Source organism: Vombatus ursinus, unplaced genomic scaffold, assembly GCF_900497805.2.
Source record: "Vombatus ursinus unplaced genomic scaffold, bare-nosed wombat genome assembly UNPS02014791.1, whole genome shotgun sequence".
Lineage (NCBI taxonomy): Eukaryota > Metazoa > Chordata > Mammalia > Diprotodontia > Vombatidae > Vombatus > Vombatus ursinus.
The window spans coordinates 10,685,348-10,704,181 of NW_020954569.1; the positions used below are offsets into that span (position 1 = coordinate 10,685,348).

Here is an 18,834-nt window from a genome sequence, read left to right on the forward strand (position 1 = left end):
TGCTTATTCATGATCCAGGCCAATTACTTGAGTTTTAAAGTCTTTGTTAGGGTAAGAGTCTGCTTCCAATGTGGAGAACGTACTGTCCCAAGCTTCGGGCATTTGTACAGCTGTTTTCAGAGATACTTCTAGGGACCTGTAAATTTTCAGTTCTTCCAAGGTGTTATGATAAGGGGCAAGGTGTTTCCTCTCCACTGCCACAACACATTCCACCATGCCAGCACTCCTCCTCGCCCCAGGACCATCCCTCAGAACTGTGACCCAGATCCAAGCCTGGGCAAAACAAGAGATTCCTGCCTCAGCACTGGCAAAGAGATCCCTGCAATCCCCCTCTGATCAACCACCAGATTCCCCCTCAGTCTGTGGGCCAGAAGCTCAGGAGGCAGCCACCCGGGGCTGTGCTCAGAACTTGTGGCTGAGACCTAGCTCCTCTCTCACCGCAGTCACAGACTTTTCCCACTGACCTTCCAAGTTGTCTTTGGCATTTGTGAGTTGAGAAGTCTGGAAACCATCACAGCTGCCTGCGATTCAGTCCTCTGAGGCCTGCTCCAGGTTCACTTAGGCCTGTTTTGCCTGGGCACCCAAGGGAACTGCATTCCTCTACCTGTCCACACAATAGACCTTTGTGATCAAATATCGAGGTTGTCTTGGGCTGGAAATTTGTTTCACTCTGTCTTTTTGTGGGTTCTGCTGCTTTAGAATTTGTTTAGAGCCATTTTTTATAGGTATTTGGAGGGGTTTGGGAGTGAACTCAAACAAGTCACTGCTTTTACTCCTCCCTGCCCCCCCCCAGGTCCCTTTTAGTTTTAAATCTATGATGCCATATTTCTTTGACTATATAATTCCTCATTGCTCATATGTTTCAATACATAAATATACAACATATATGACATTCCAAAATTCTAAATTGTTTTAAGTTATTTATGTATGTATATGCATATATGTGTGTATGTATATCACACACATTTCCATAAGTATATGAATGCACATATTATGTGTTTGCATATGAATGTGTTATATCATATGATTTGAATATATGGTTAACTAATGACATGAACTCTCCTATAATGAGGAAACCCCCTTTTCTAGTTCAGCTAAGCAAGAATTATTCTGCATTTAAGGACTTAAGGAGTTGCTTGAGGCAGGGGAGAATAAATCACATACTTTGAATCATTCAGAGAGTATATAACATAGAGGTATGGATTACTGACCATTATAACACACTTCCTCTTATTAAATAAGGACAGGGAAAGGGATTGGAAGATAGAGATTGGGCCTAAAATTTCATTGGTATTAGGGAAATTTTCTCTACTACTTTAGGTTGGCACATTTTCTGTAATTTACATTCTTAGAGTATTACCTAGAGAACTGAAAGTTTAAGATATTGACTCCAGGTCACCCAGATCACATGTGTCAGCAGAGAGATTTGAACCTGGTCTTCCTGGCTCTTGGTTTAGCACTCTAACAACTATATGATATTGGCTTTTACTTTATGGGTACTTTAGAAAAAACCCTCTGGGTACTATAATTAATATGAGAGTATGAATATGAGGTGAATAACAAGCAGATCTGACATAGAACTTCCAGGTAACTTAGAGTTAATTACTCAAAAGAAATCCTATAGAAATCATGATCTCTGTGGATAGAAAAGTATCAATTTCAATTAACTTAGTAAATTTTATTGGGTATTCCAAAAAGAAAGTTTTCAGGAAGTCACTGATGCAATAAAATTTATGTATATTTAAATATATGGGAAAAATACTGTATATAAAAATACCCAAGTTTTTTGGTCTAGAAATAAAATAAAATTGGTGTGTACTAATATATTATTCACACATATTGAATTTAAGGAATTGGTATATACCTATTTCTATTTACCCTAATTCTTTATAAAACAAGGTTGTTTACAAATGCATAATGAGAACATCAACTTATTTTTTGACATTAGAGTGGAAGGAATTATATATATAGACACACATTATATATATGCATATATATATATATAAAGTCATCCTCATTTATCACTTTTACTTTTTTTCTTTAACTGAAAATAAATCACCAATTTTTCTTATAAATTAGGAACATTTTCCCAACATTCAGTCCTATACATGGTATTTTGATTGATTAGCTTGTTCCCCAACTGTGAGAACTAAAACTATTTTTACTGACTGAAAAATGTTCGTGGTTATCAAACAAAGCATTTTTGCCACCATTTTTGATGCCTGTGTAGACATCCTCCTGCTGAATGAACAGTTATTAAAAAAACATTTGAAAGGTTGTTTGATGTGTGGGAGATGTGCTCTCCCTACTCATTCAGTTGTGGCTCTAACCCCTACTTGGTAAAAAGGAGCTACTGACAGATGATGGTATTGAACTTGCCTTCCATTGTTCTCCACGGATTTCATCTAGTACATTCTCTTCCCACCCCAACACTCACACATATCTCTTTCTTCTAAAGGAAGAAAAACTTTAATATGACTGACAAGATCATTCATGCACAAGCAGATTCTGTTCTTACACATAAAATATACTTGGGTAACTGTCCCAAATGTACCAAAATATCAGGACGGCAATAGTTTCATTTTGTATCTTAATCATAAATTAATTTTATAGTTTGTTCATATTCTTCTATTTATCTTGTTTAATGTAATTTACAAGGAGTGGATCTATGTCCACTGAACCTGTACTCAAATCACTGCCAGTCATCTTGACTTTTGTCTTGCTACTGGTCTTTGATGACACGGGAAGATAGAGTGAAGTTGATGACTTTGTGTGACTCTACCTTATTTAAATGCAATCCATGTGCAAGTCAAGGCATCACCCCATAAAGTAAATGGTTATCTTCAAAAACAAAGAATGAACAACAGTATTGCAGAGAGAATTCTTGATTTGGCTATAGGTTGTAATTGATAAAGTTCGTGATTTTATAATTGCAAATCTGACTAGAAACCCCTAGTGCCTTAAGGCCAGGTATACTGCATCTCACCACTCCTCAAGGTGTCCTGATACCACTACTGGTCTTTGGAATGTGTATCTTCTTGGCTCTCTGTCAAATTTTCTAGCTTTTCCCAACAATATTCCTTTAACTATAGGGATAGTCCACTACACCTCAGTTCTATTTAGCCACTAGCAGTCAAATTAGCTTTTCAAAAGGAATATTTACCTCAAAATTATAATTACAAATGTACAAATTTACTTCCAACTTGTGGAGTATAATCCTCTTCCTGCATTGTACTACCTCAGTCTGTAGGGAGGAGAAAGGATTGGGTTTCTAGGTTAGCTCAGGTCTTATAGATCTCAATCTAAGTTACAAGTTTAAAAGCCCCTTCAGGGCCTAGTCCCACATATCATGACTTCTCAAGGCTTTTCTGTCAGGATGGCTGAATACAACATTCCAACTGAAATCTTGGCTTCAAGGTGGTCTTGGCTCAAAGTCTTTGACAAGTGATTAGCACATTAAACTGATGACAAAATAAATAAAATAGAAACAAACAACCCTAGGACCATTTCTTGTACCTTGGGTAAATTTGAAGGGAAAGAATTTCTTCCCTTCTCACTGGTTCAGTTCATGACATCCTGTAATTTTCACTTTGGGCACAATAGGTAAATGCAAAAAAGCTTGTGCACATAAAAGAGTGGGAGACAGAGAGTGACAGAAAATGATTGTCTCAGTCTAGCCAGCTTTAAAGACACAGCCTCTTTTGACTATTTAGCCAATAAAAAAAGACTACACCCATCAATAAAGTAGGCAGTGGATACAGAGTGCCATCATTTTAGGAGATTTGGGCACACCACAGCAAACATCATTTGGAATGTCTCTAAATTAGGCAATTTGGACATGCTCCAAAAGCCCCATTATATATTAATGAAAATAATTTTCACAGTACATGAAATACAAGAATACAGAAAATGTTTTGAATAGAAAGTGATATATACCATGCTGAAGAAAATATAAAGTCAAAAGAAGACATGATGTCTTCCCACAAGAAGTTTTAGTTACTGCAGGGTAATAAGATGGAATACATAATACTTCATGATAATTATTTTAGAAATATATTCAGGACCTGTAATTTGGTGATCATGTGGGAATCCTTATGAAGAACTCCTCCCATCATTGTAGATTACAGGCTATCCACAATCAAGCAGATAATATTTTGGAGTTGCTTGAGTCACTTAGATGTTAAGAGACTTTTCTGGGGTACTACTAGTAAGTTTTAGAGATGGGACTTGGATTTAAGTCTTCCTAATACAAGTCCAACCCTCTATCCATGGGGAGGGGGAAGGGGGAGGAAGGGGAAAGGCAATACAAGTTTAGTTTGTTTTATGTGCCAGGTAACTCGCTAAGTACTTTACAAATGTTATTTAATCTTCACAACAACCCTGTGAGATAGGTCCTATTATTATTCCCATTTTAGAGTTGAGAAAACTGAAATAGGCAGAGGTTAAGTGAATTGCCCTGGTCACTTAGACAGTAAATGTTTAAGCTAAATTTAAATTCAGGTCTTCCTAATTCCAGGCCCAGCACACTACCCACTGAGATACCTAGAACAGTGACAAAATAATATTTGAATTCTGAAGGTTAAAATATTACTGATTACAGTTATTGTAGGAGGCAGGCAGGAAGAAATGGCCTTTGAATTGGACTTGAAGTAGGCATTGGAGTCAAGTGGATAAAGAGGGGGAGAGAGCATTCCAATATTGGGAAGAGTTTGAGCGAATGCACAAAGGCAGGAGAGCACAATGTCAGAGATACTAACCTGGTCTTTCTTCTCTATGTTTCAAACTCTATCTACTATATTACCTTACCTCTTAGATTTCAGAACATGAACAGAATAATTTCCATTAAAAGAAGTCAATATGACACATTAAAAACAAAACTTAGAAGGGCCACAGTATATTCAATTTCTCTTAGAATTGGCCCCCATTTAACAATAGTCTTTTTCCTCATACTGGTTGCTTTTAAGTATCTATCATATTGATTTAAACATATTGTCTTACCTTTCCAACACTATACTTCAGGTAAGCTAAAATATTTTTTGCCTTTTTCACATACTCTGTGGTTTTTTCCATCTTAATGGTCTTGCTCATAATGTTTCCTTTGCCTTAAATTTCCTGATACTTCCCCCTTTGGCCTGATGAATTCTTATTCATCCTCTTAAATTCCAGCTAATATGTTACTACATCTAACAAATTTCTCTATATGACTTCTGTCAATAAAAACTTTCCTCCATAGGTGTTACCCACCTCAAAATAAAATTTGATAAAAACATTTTGGAAGACTCAAACAATCAACACAAAGCATGAACAGTGCCTGTATACCTACTTACTTAATCCAAGTCAATATATGATAGACTGAGTCATCACTTAAGTAAATTGTATGACAGGAAGAAGCCATCTCAGAACCCAGGAGAGAGATTTTGAATACCTGAATTAGAAAGACAGAAGCAAGAATTGCCTTTCTAAATACTTTTGAGGAGCAAAGGGATGCAAGAGTTATAAAGCACATAAGGGAAACATCTGGAATAGATATTCCTTCCATATGCCTCTCAGAAGAGGCTGAGAGTAGTTCCAAGAAAGGTCAGTTCTTTCCCCAACTTGCCAACCTGATGTCCATCTCTCCATAGGCATCATAATATATAATCTGCTGATTTGTTACTGAAACTTTTTCTAGTAAATGAAATTTTATCTTAAACATAAAGAAGCCATGGATTAATAAATAAATAAAATCAAAGTCAGAGAACCTAACCTCTACCTAAATGTTATAGAATTTCCTATCTAGGGACTGGGGTAGTGGTTTGTGTGATTGTGACTGAACTCAGAATTTCTCATCTAAAATGAAATCTCTAAAGCTCAAGGGGAGGGATTTCAGTGGACTTTAGGAGTCATTATATTGTCCTTAGGGTTAAAACAATGTAATTATTGCAATAGTATGTTACAAATATCAATGTTTCATTGAAAGTGCAGATTTTGTCAGTGTTTAAGCATATTGATAGATATTTCAATCTATTTGAATTGAATAAATAACACAAGTCAAAATTTTCAAGTAGGTCAAGTTTGTCTTTAGGCTCAGTCTTCTATCTCCATATGCCTTTCTCCCTCCTACATTATCATTTCTCTCCTCTTTCTTTTCTTCTGTTCAGCAGTACCCTTGTGCACTGTCATTCTCCTTCCTTCCATTAAATGACCTTTCAGTAAAGGAGCTAACATTGTTCATTTATAACTCAGAGTCAGTTCAAATCAATGTGTTAACTATCCCAAGAACATTTGCATTGTCTGACCTATCTCTACTTCCATAATGAAAATCTATGTCCCTTAGTAAAAACAATTTCAGCTGTGATAGAGTTGATTGGGGATGGTTTTAGAGGTCAATTAGGGTCCATTGTCCAGGTATGCCTAAAATTGGCCTGGAAGGCACTACTACCAATCAGCATAGGTCTATTAGCAACAAAAGGAAGTTAACAAGAATTGCTTTTCTAATGGCAAAAAGTAATACTATATTTAGTACTATTAAGGAAAGAAAATGAGAAATGTCATTCAGTCCAATCTACTCAGGGATTTAGAAAGGGCAGCAGGCACAGTAATTACTTTGGGGAAATTTGGATGGAATATTAAGGTTAATATCCCTTTTTTCTGCTAAAGTAGCCATGCTCGTTTCAAGAGTTCATGACCTCAGGAATATATTTTATTTGAAAGAAGAAGGGTCTTGAGTAACAATATGTGTTAATGCCAGGAATAATTTCTCTTGAGGATGATATGGAAGGAAGTAATACTACAGATGACACTGAGAGCTATTTTCTTCTACTCTTCCTTTCCACAGGGGTTTCTTATCTAGGCAGTTAAATACTGGTACACTAAGCCATGGCTTAGCTTGATTCTTCCATAAATCAATACATTCAATAATTTGCTTTATATTTAATTGCTGCTTGTATAATTAGTTATACTAGATGACTCTGTATCTGGTTAAAATAAACTGAGCAGGCCGTTTTCAGTCAGAATCCCTTAAAGTGTTGTCAAATGAAGTTTTTCTAGTGAGATTATTTTTTAAAATAATATACATATATACATTCTCACACATATATGTGTGTATGTATATACTATATATACATATACATATATGCATGTGTACATATATATGTGTATATATATTATATATATACATATTAGAAAGTATGTGAGAAAAGGAAAGATGATTTATTTCATTACATTATGCTGATAATTTTTTTCAACAGAATCCACATAGTTTCAGTTTTGCTTTTTTTTTTTAGACCAAAGTAAAAAGACTTTTGATTATACTAGTTAAAACAGCCATAGGATTAAACTCTAGACTCAAAAAACACTACCCATGCAATTGGAACAATTGATATCCTGCTAATACAATGGATTTGCTGCTGCATTTTTCTAGCATTTTTTAAGCAATTATAAACAGAGCAGTGTAACTAGTTATTTAGAATGATACTTACGGTGTTACAGTGTCAACAGGCACAAAACTTCACTTTTCTTCACAGCACTGGTTCTTTTTGCATACCTGGGCTTCTTCCTCTTCAGTAAAGTCATTCTTTTTTCTTTATCTCAGATAGTTTATTTTAGTTTTTAGTTCATTCACAATCATATACACCCCTACTCTAATCCCTAGATAGGAAATTCTATAACATTGAAATAGAGGTTAGTTTAGTTTCAGTTTGTTTTAGATCTGTAGTCTACCACCTTCCTACCAAGACTTTCATCAGTCCTCTTGAATCTGTAATCATTGAGGAATCTATGCATTGATCTCAATTCAGACATCTTTCTGATAAATGGTCATGTAAGCTGGCTCCTCCTACCAGGAGAATAGAGCCATTTTGACTCTCTGTGACATTGCTTTTAAAAAATATTATTAATTTATTTTGATCTATCAACAATCACTTCCACAAGCTTTTGAGTTTTAAATTTTTCTCCCTCTCCCTCCCTAACTCCCTCCCCAAGATGGCATGCAATTGGGTAGAGGCTATACATATTTTCACATTAGTGATGTTGTAAGTAAGAATTAGAACTAATAGGAGGAACCACCAGAAAGAGAACCAAACACAACAGAAAAAAACAAAACAAAACAAAAACTAGCAAATAGTGTGCTTCAATCTGCATTCAAACTCCATAGTTCTTTCTTTGGATGTGGATACCATTTTTCATCATGAGGCCTTTGGAGATATCTTAGATCCTTGTATTGCTGGGAAGAGTTAAGTCTATCAATATTAGTCATCACACAACATGGTTGTTACTATGTACAATGTTCTCCTGGTTCTAATTGCTCCATTCTAGTTTTTAAAGAAGTATTTTCTTCAGTAAGCTTTTGGATTTCTGTTTCCATTTGGACAATTTTCCTTTTTTGGCATTCTTCTCCTCATTGGCTTTTTGGACCACTTTTGCCATTTGGGTTAGGCTATTTTTTTTTTTAGGTAATTGGAATTAAGTGACTTGCCCAGGGTCACACAGCTAGTATTTGTCAAGCATTTGGTCTGAGGCCAGATTTGAACTCAGGTCCTCCTGACTTCAGGGCCAGTGCTCTATCCACTGCTAGACTATTTTTAAGGTGTTATTTTCTTCAGTATTTTATTCAGTATTTTTAGCAAGCTATTGATTTGTTTTTCATGATTTTCTTGCATCACATTCATTTCTCTTCCCAGTTTTTCTTCAACTTCTCTTGTTTCTCAAACTCCATTTTGATCTCTTCCATGGCCTGGGACTGTTTCATATTTTTCTTGGAGGCTTTGGATGTAGGAGCTTTGACGTTTTTTTCCTCTTCTGGTTATCTGTTTTGACCTTCTTTGTTACCAAAGAAAGATTCTATGGTCTGACTTTTTTTGGACCTTTGTTTATTCATGATCCCAGCCAAATAGTTGAGTTTTAAACGCTTTGTTAAGGTAAGGGTCTGCTTGCAGTGTGGAGAATGTACTATCCCAAGCTTCAAGGGTTTTGTGCATCTGTTTTTAGAGGTACTTCTAGGGACCCATAAATTTTCAGTTCCTCCAAAGAGGTATGATAAAGGGCGAGGTGTTTACTCTTTCCTGGCCTGTTCTCTGGTATATGGGTGACCACAAGCACTCTTTTCTGCCTAGGAACTGTGAGAAGGATTTCCTCTCCACCTCCACTACAAGCTCCACCATGCCAGCAGTCCTTCTCACAGTAGGATTGCCACCCAGAACTGCGATCCAGATCCAAGCATGGGCAAAGCAAGAGAATCCTGCACCTACAAGAGATCCCTGTAATCCCTACTGATCAGTCACTCAATTCCGCCTTAGTCTGTGGGCCTGAAGCCCCAGAACCAGCTATAGTCCCAGAGCCAAGCTTGGGGACTGGAGCTGGGACTGTGCTTCTCTCTTTCACCACAGTCACAGACTTTTCCCACTGACCTTCTAAGTTGACTTTACTGTTTGTGGGTTGAGAAGTCTCAAAACCACCACAGCTGCCCACGATTCAGTCCTCTGAGGCCTTCTCCAGGTTCACTGAGGCCTGTTTTGCCTGTGCACCCATGCTGAACTGTGCTGCTTTCCCTGCAGTGTGATCAACCATCCAGTTTGTCTTGGGCTGTAAATTTGTTTCACTCTGTCTTTTTGTGGGTTCTGCTGCTTTAGAATTTGTTTAGAGACATTTTTTATAGGTATGGTTTGGGGGAGAGCTCAAGCAAGTCACTGCTTTTACTCTGCCATCTTGACTCCGCCCTATTTATCATTTCTTATGGAACAATATTATTCCATTACATTCCTGTATCACATTCACAGTTATGATGACTATCTGTGTCTTTCTCTCCAGCCTTCCCCGCTCCGTTTATGCTTTTCTTTCTCCTTTTCCCTCCTCCCTAATGTTTTGCTTTTGACCACCACCTCCATCAGTTCCACTTTCCTTCTATTAGCCCCCTCACTTTTCTTCTCCTTTACCCTTACTACTTCTTCCCTCCCTTCTACCCCCCTTCCCTTTTCTTTCCCCTTTTCCTTCCTACTGCCTATAGGGCATGTTAGATTTCTATACCTAACTGATTATGTTATTCCCTTCTCTAGCCAAATCTGATGAGAGTAAGATTCAAACAATGTTCATCTCCCTCCCTTCTTTTCCTCTGCTGTAATAGGTTTTTGTGCCTGTGCCTGTTCCTGTGATATAATTTACCCTTGTCTGCCTCCTTCTTTCCTTTTCTCTCAGTACATTTTCTTAGTTAGATCAGATTATTCCACTTTCTTGGATCTATTTAACCCACTTGACTAGATTTTTTTCATCATTACATCTAAATCAATTTATTCCCACCCTCTTTATGTATACCCCTTTAACATGCTGTAATAACAATACAGTTCTCAAGAGTTATAAGTGTCATCTTCCCTTGTAGGGATGTAAACAGTTTGCTCTTATTAGTAATATGTTGTTTCTTTCTGTCCCATTTACCTTTTTATGTCTCTCTTCAGTCTTGTATTTGAATATCAAATTTTCTGTTGAGCTTTGGTCTTTTTATCAGGAGGGTATGGAAGTCCCTTATTTCATTGAATATCCATCTCCTCCCCTGAAAGATCATGCTTATTTTCTCTGGGTAGTTGATTCTTGGTTGTAATCCAAGCTCCTTTGCCCTACGGATTATCATATTCTATGCCCTACAGTCTTTTAATGTAGAAGCTGCAAGGTCCTGTGTAATCCTGACTGTGATTCCATGATATTTAAATTGTTTCTTTCTGGATGCTTGCAATATTTTCTCTTTGACCTGGTAATTTTGAAATTTGGCTACTATATTCCTTGGCATTTTCAATTTGGGATCTCTTTCAAGAGGTGATTGGTGGAGTCTTTCTATGGTTATTTTACCCTCTGTTTCTTGGACCTCAGGCCAGTTTTCCTTTATGATTTTCTGAAAGATACTGTCCAGGCTTTTTTTTTTTTTAATCAAGATTTTCAGGTAGACCAATAATTTTTAAACTGTCTCACCTTGATCAATTTTCCAGGTCAGTTGTTTTACCAATGAGGTATTTTACATTTTCATCTAGTTTTTCATTCTTTTGTTTTTGTTTGACTGATTCTTGCTCTCTCATAGAGTCATTAGCTTCCATTTACCCAATTCTAATTTTTAACAAATTGTCTTCTTCTATTAGATTTTGTACCTCCTTTCCCATTTGGCCAATTATATTTTGTAGGGACTTGTTTTCTTCAGTGTACTTTTTTCCAGTTGGCCAATTGTATTTTCTTTTTGTTTTAGTGAAGTAATTGGGGTTAAGTGACTTGTCCAGGGTTACACAGCTAGTAAGTATCAAGTGTCTAGTCTGAGACCGGATTTGAACTCAAGTCCTCCTGAATCCAGGGCCGGTGCTCTATCCACTGTGTCACCTGGTTGCCCCTGGCCAATTATATTTTTTAGGTACTTGTTTTCAACACTTAATTTTTTATCCTTCTTTTTCCAAGATATTGACTCTTTCTTGCATACCTCTCTTCTTTTCCCATTTTTTATTCTACCTCTCTCATTTGACCTTTAAAATCCTTCTTGAGCTCTTCTAAGAAGGCCTTTTGGGCTTCAGACCAGTTCATATTCCCTTTTGAGGTTCCAGATGTGGGTTTTTTGACACTGTTGTCCTCTTCAGAATTTCTGCCTTGATCTTCTCTTTTCCCATAATAAGAATCTATTGTACCTTTCTTTTTGCTCATGGTGTTTGCTTATTTCCTGGCCTTTAAAGAGATTGAGCTCTCCTGCTGGGGAGCAGAGAGCACTGACCCAAGCTTCTTGTGTTGGGAGCCTAGGGCCTGGTGGCTGGCTTTGTGTGCTGGGGCCTCCAATATTGGCAGTTGGAGGCTATAGGGTTCTGGCAGCTTACCCGGTGTTGGGCTGGAATCAGCAACACTGGAGCTGTAGGGGTAGGACTGGGTAATGTAGCTTCTAGAGATTTCCTGCTTCCCTGGGCCTTTCCTTCCTCTTGTTTTCTTCTGCTTCTTTCAGATGGATGTTGTAGGGTGTTTATCTGCCTGAAGCTCCTTGGAGTGCTGCTTCTCTTAGTTTTGCTAAGGCACTGACAGAGCTGGTTTCTGTTGAATGCCAAGGCACCTGGTGGTTTTCTGAGCTGGTTTCCACCAGCTCCACCCCCCCCCCCCACATTGAGACACTCAGGGGTCTGGGTGTTGGTGTTTGCCTGCTTCACCACCTGGGCTTCAGGATCTCCTCCTGGTATGCTGAGATGGGGCTTTCCACTAGCTTGCTGGGATGCCTCTGGTTCTGTGCTGCTCCCCTTCCCCCAGGGTAAGAGAGGCCTTTCCCATTGATCACTCAAGCTACCTGGGCTACTGGACTGCTGCACCCCATCTCTCTTCTGACTCAGCTGTTCCAGGGATTTTCCTGTGGTGATATTTTCTGGGCTTTCAGGGGTTAATAAGGAAGGGTAAGAGTGACTCACCTCTTACTCCTCCATCTTGGCTCTCAGAAGCAGAAAGCACAGTCATTCTTGATATTGAGTGTTTTGTGAATCTCTTCTGGAATTTTCCCCTTAATTATATTTGCAACAGTCTTGCATGTGACATCAAGCAAACCTTTAATGTCTAAATAGTTTGCAACCAGAATAATTTCAAAAAGTGTTCCTTGGTCAACTTTCAGGAATCCTTGGTCCCAAACAGAAATATCATCTGTTCACTTATCTTTGTTCACATCTACCTTAGAAGGAGTATCACCCTTGTGGTGAGTGTATTACTGAATTACCTTTTTTTTTTTTAATATTGCTGCATTAATATTTAGTAAAGGAACTGGATCATCATCCCCTTCATCATCCATTCCTAGGTCTTCCAACATGGTCTTGATAGTTACAGACTGTTTTGCAATTTCATCATCAACTTCAAATATCCCTGTATCAGAGCTCTGCAACTTCATTGACAGCATGGTTCTAGACAGCTAAGGACCACGGTGGGGAAGCTGGCAGAGCCAAGAAGTCCGGGTGGGCTAAAGGACAGTCAATGACGAGGAAGGAAAGGCCCCAAGGCAACACAGAGCACCAAGAGCACTACCAATAGGATTTTTATGGTGAAAATAGTTTGCCTAGAGTTAGAAACATATGTGTTATCTCAGTAATAGATTCTTAGCATAGTTTGAAGTCAAGAAACTCAGCTTCTTGAATTTCTTCTTGACAAAGATTCTTTTTATCCCCCAAACAAACAGCTCCAGACAGTAATATCCTTATGTTTCATATTACAATATTTCTACTTAGTAATTTTGGAAGATAATTCCTCCAAATGTACACATGGTGACAAGTCCATGTGTTTCTGGTTATATATTAAAGAACACTAACAATTCTGTGATTAACAATTACATTTCAATCATTAGGTGGTAGTGACAGAAATACAAGCCAGAGAAGGTAAAAAGCTCTGACAACTAGTCACAATGAGATGAAAGGGGATCCTTGTAGTAGTACTGTATGCAGGACTAGACTGTATGTGGCAACTCCATTGCCTATACCTAATTCTAGGTCTTAGTTAAGGTATTATAAATACTCAGATAAACTGCAAAAAAAAAAAATCTATGAAGGAAAATGTTATCCACACTCAGTGGGGAAAAATGTTAGAGGCATTTATATTATAATTTTACATATATATGTATATAGTTATACACGTATGTGTTTGTTCATGTATATGCATTTGTGTGTCTAATGGTGGCCTATGGAGAGAGAAAGAAAAAAATGCAAATTAGAGAACAAAAGAAAATTTAGAAAGAAACATATAAAAGAGAAAAAAAGAAAATTTAGAAAGAAACATAACTTTGAAAATGATATGTAGTATTTATCGCATATTTTTTTCAAAATAGTAAACAGCACGAAATTAAAATTCATGGTTTTATATTGAATCCTTTTTTCATGTTGCACTGTGTACATGGAAATAATCTTTTTTGTATTTAAGTTAAAAATTACTAAACAATTAAAAACAAAAGAAGTATAAAAAGGTAAACACAAAAGAAAAATCATGAAGGACTCAATAAGGTTAAACTGTTTACCTTTTTATGTGGAAAGATAATAAAGGCCTCATTTCTCAACTATATAGATTACAGAACTAACTTTATAAAAAAAATAAGAGCTAATCCTCAGTTGATAAATGGTCAAAGGACATGATCAGTTTTCAGAAGAAATCAAAGCCATCTATAGTCACAGGAAAAAAAAATGTTTTAAATCACTAATACTTAGAGAAATGGAAATTAAAACAACATTGAAGTACCATCACAAACCTATCAGATTAGCTAACATTACAGAAAAAAAATGCTCAAGGAATGTGGAAAAATTGAGACCCTAATGCATTGTTGATAGAGTTGTGTGACTCTAAAGATTCTGAAGAATAATTTGCATACCACTACTAGGTGTGTATCAAAAAGTAATAAAAAAAGGGACCTATTAGCACAAAACATATTTATAGGAGATCTTTTTGTGGTGGCAAAATATTGGAAATTTAGAGGATACCCATCAATTCAGTAAGAGCAATATTATAGGGGCAGCTAGGTGGCGCAGTGGATAGAGCACCGGACCAGTATTTAGGAGGACCTGAGTTCAAATCTAGCCTCAGACACATAACACATACTAGCTACGTGACCCTGGGCAAGTCACTTAACCCCATTGCCTAGCCAAAAAAAAAAAAAAAGAGCAATATTATAAGGATAATCAACTATCAAAGATTTAGCCACTCTGATCAAGACAATGATCCAAGAGAAGTTCCAAATGACCCATGATGAAAAATTCTATCCACATCCAGAGAGAGAACTGATGAACTGTGAATGTAGATTGAAGCATACTTTTTTAAACTTTATTTTTCTTGGGTTTTTTTGGCTGTTTTCTTTTGTAACATGTCTAATATGGGAATATATTTTGCATGATTTCACATGTATAATTAATATCAAATTTCTTCTCTTCTTAGGGAGGAGGGATGAATGGAAGGAGGGAAAAATAGAGACTGAATTTTTGTTAAAAGTCATCTAAAAACTTTTAGATGTAATTGAGAAATATTTATCAAAATAAAGAAAATATATTTTAAAAAGAAAATGAATACTTATGCATGGAAATTAATTTTTAAAATGCTAATCAGAAATTATCATTGCATTTCCACATTATGGTGACATTACTAGTTTGATGGGACTAGAAAGGTCATGCTTCAAAGATTTAGAGTTGGAAGAGAACTTCAAGGCCATCTTTTTTAATTGCTGAATTTTCAAAATGAAGAAATTAAGACTTAGATATGCTAGCTAACTTGTCCAAATTTGTAGGATGGACTAAGTGGTAGAGGTAGCATATGAATGGAAATTCTTTGACTACAAATGCAGCACACTTAGCACATTCCAATACTGTCTCCCAAATTAAGATTTAATAGAAGAAAAATTTGAATGGGTAAAGTAGGGATGGATCATTGAAAGTTATGAAAGCCAGATAGACCATCCTTTACTAAGTGAAATGTAATGTCACTCATTACCTATTTCAATTCTGTTCACTGTCTAGGTATGCGAAAATGATATTCCAAAACACAGGTATTGAAGATCAGGAAAGACTTTTTAAAAAGCAGTGGTAAGTTCCACTTCTGGGAGCCGAGATGGTGGAGTAAGAAGTAAGTTGCTCTCACCCTTCCTTATTGACCTCCAAAAGTCCAGAAAATATCAACCCAGGAAAAATTCTGAGCCAGCCAAAAGACAGGGTACAGCAATCTTTCAACCCAGGAAGGTTGGGGGATTAAAGGCAAAAGCCCCTCTCACTCTGAGGGAGGGGGAGCAATACAGGACAAGAAGTGTCCCAGCAAACTAGTGGCAAGCCCCACCTCACCATACCAGGGGTGATTCTGAGACCCAGGTTGGTGGAGCAGGCAAGTGCCAGTACTGGGACCCCTCTGAGAGCCTCAATACAGGCAGGGGAACTGGTAGACACCAGCTTAGAAAACCACCATGGGAAATGGCATTCTCCAGAAGCCAAATCATCCAGGGCCCTATCACCCAGGGCCTCAGCACAACTCTGGGAAGCACAAGTCCAGGAGGCAAAGTTCTACACTGACAGACATTCACCAACCACAAAACATCCCTGTGCAAGGCCCGACTGAACAGGAACCAAAAATTCAAGTGCAAGGCCCAGGTGAGTACAAAAAGAATCTTGGGTAAGTGCACCCTTCACTCCAGCAGGAGAACTCAACTTTTTTTTTTTCATCAGGAAATAGGCAAACACCATGAATAGAGAGCAGAAACATACAATAACCATAGATAATTATTACGGGGAAAAGGAAGATGAAGGCACAAATTCAGAAGAGAACAACATTGTCAATAGACCCACATCCAAAACCTCAAAGGGGAATATGAACTGGTCTCAAGCCCAAAAAGCCTTCTTGAAAGAGCTCAGAAGGATTTTAAAAGTCAAATAAGAGAGGTAGAAGAAAAATTGGGAAACGAAATGAGAGATATTCAAGAGAGAGTCAATAGCTTAGGAAAGGAAGGACAAAAAAATAGCTGTAGAAAACATAACACAGGTCTGATCGACAATGACAGCTGTTCCTTAAGAAGTTCCAGTGTCTGCCCATTGCTTCTAGGATAATATATAAACTCTTTCATATTTAAAAATTTTCTCAACTTGGCTCCAACCTATATTCCCAGACCTACTTTAGTTTATTTTTTTTTTCATGCACCCTATGGTCCATAGAAACTTGCCTCCTTGTGGCTCCTCAAACATGGTATTTCATTTCTGATCTTTGTGCCTTTACATAGTCCATCCCCCAAACCTGGAGGTCATTTCTGTGTCATCTAAAATTCCTAGAATTCATAGTTTTCCCGAAAGATCAGCTAAAATGCCATCTAACACATAAGCACTCTGCTGATTCCTGAAGTTGTTCTCCCCCCCAAAAAATGTATATGTATATGTATGTATATATGTATATGTATATGCATATATATAAACACAAACACACATATATCATACACATATATAGATATACACACATATGTGTGTATAGACACATATACATATGTATATATAACACACTCATGTATGTGTATGTATGTATATGTGTGTGTGTGTATATATATATATATATATACATACATATATTTCCTTCATCCATATTTTGTATCTAATTCTATGTACATATTTTTTTCTCCCGATTGTGACTTGTTAGGAACAGTGATGGATTCATTTTAGTATCTGTATATCTAGCATCTTCCATACTTTCTGCCACAAGGTAGATACTGAATAAAGCCTTTTCACTGATTAATTGATATTTCTCTAAATGGTATTCAATAAGGAACTCTTTAAGATTATTGGGCCTACAAATTCCCTGATGAAGAAGTATGTTAGGGTGGAATTATAAACATTTATGATGAAATTCCATGTTAAGGAAGTAAATGCCACACAAATGTTGTAGGAGCACTAATGTGCTCCTTTCAGGAAAGAACATAAAAGAAGAGACTTCTTTTATGGTTCTATGGAAGTACATCTGAAATCCCTCTCTGGAATATTTTGGTTGACTGCCTTTTTTTTCAGGGTCATTGGCCATGTTTTTATTAGAGTAATTATTTTCTCTCAGGCTCTGAGTGGACCATTGAACTTAATGTGGGTAATTATTCCTGGGATAAAGAGAATAAAGCTTTATTTCTATGTGGACAGTCAGCTGGGGCTGATAAAAGAAGAGAACAAGTGAAGATGAGTCATAAGAAAGAGTGATAATATATTGAATTACAATTTGAGCAAGAGGTCACAGAAGAGTATTAAGGAAGCAAAGAAAATAAAAAAAAAATGTTTCTCAAGGGAAGGCCAGAGTCTGGACTTGTGACACCATTTTGTAATTATTTTTTGAGCTCCTAGTCTCTTTCTAAAGAGGCACTATTTTACTCCAGTTTAGTGATTGAAACAAAAATGAAGTAGCCAACCAGTTAACAAGCATTTATTATATGTCAGGCACTGTACTAAATGCTGGGTATGTGAATAAAGCAAAATAAACAATGTACCTGTCCTTAAGAAGCTTATATTCTAATGATGGAAGAGAATGCATAAAATGAAGCCTAAAGGTGTAGGGAAGAATTACCCACCATGGGAGCAAAGCATGATGAAAGAGTCCAGATGGCAGCCTGGTGAGAAATAAAGAGATGGTTTGTGTAGGTGTCCTTTTTAAATGTAAATTCTGGCAGGAACCATTCAATAAGAGGGTGGGATCACAGAGGCTGAGGGTACTTTCCAAGTTTTATTTCTAGGCTGAAGGGATCTTTTGAAATGAAATTTTCTGGGCTTGATGGAAGCATCTAGGTTGCAGTTTTTGGTAGACATGGTTGTAAAAAAAAAATCTCATACTACCAAAGGACCCTTGGTTCAAAGAACAAATTTGTTCCAATGGCCATGAAGGCAGCTGAAGAAACATGGTGGAGTGCTTACAGCTTGGTCAGGTACATGTTTTAGTACCAATGCCTATGCTTCCTAGTTGTACAATTTACCATTTCATGAATATAAATTTCTTTTCTTCAGACAAATTATGTCAAAGACAGGCACAATATCTCCCCATTTTATTTAATATCCCCTCCTTTCATAAATGAGATTTTAGGATTATAGACATTTTGTTGAAAGAGAACTTGGCTTTTAGTCCTACTCCCCTCACTTTTAGAGTTAAGAATACTGAGGTCCAGCTAAGATTAAATGACTTAAAGACAGGGTAAAGGGCTAATCAACAACAAAACATTAGAACCTAGGTCTTCTAATTCTAGAACCAGTGTTCTTTCCATTCTATCATGCTACTACCCTAAAAACAATGTTATGTACTCAAAGACTGGTTGAATTGAATCTCTTCTGCTAGAGAAGGATAGATATAATAAACATTCTTGAAAAGTGATTGTTAAAACTCAACTATTTTTTTTTCAGCTCA

The 18,834-nt window shown here is 36.9% G+C and overlaps 1 pseudogene; it reads right to left on the reverse strand.

The window, feature by feature from the left end:
• Window positions 1–7,477: 7,477 nt before the first annotated feature.
• LOC114047801 lies at window positions 7,478–12,862 on the reverse strand (annotated as a pseudogene).
• Window positions 12,863–18,834: the final 5,972 nt, after the last annotated feature.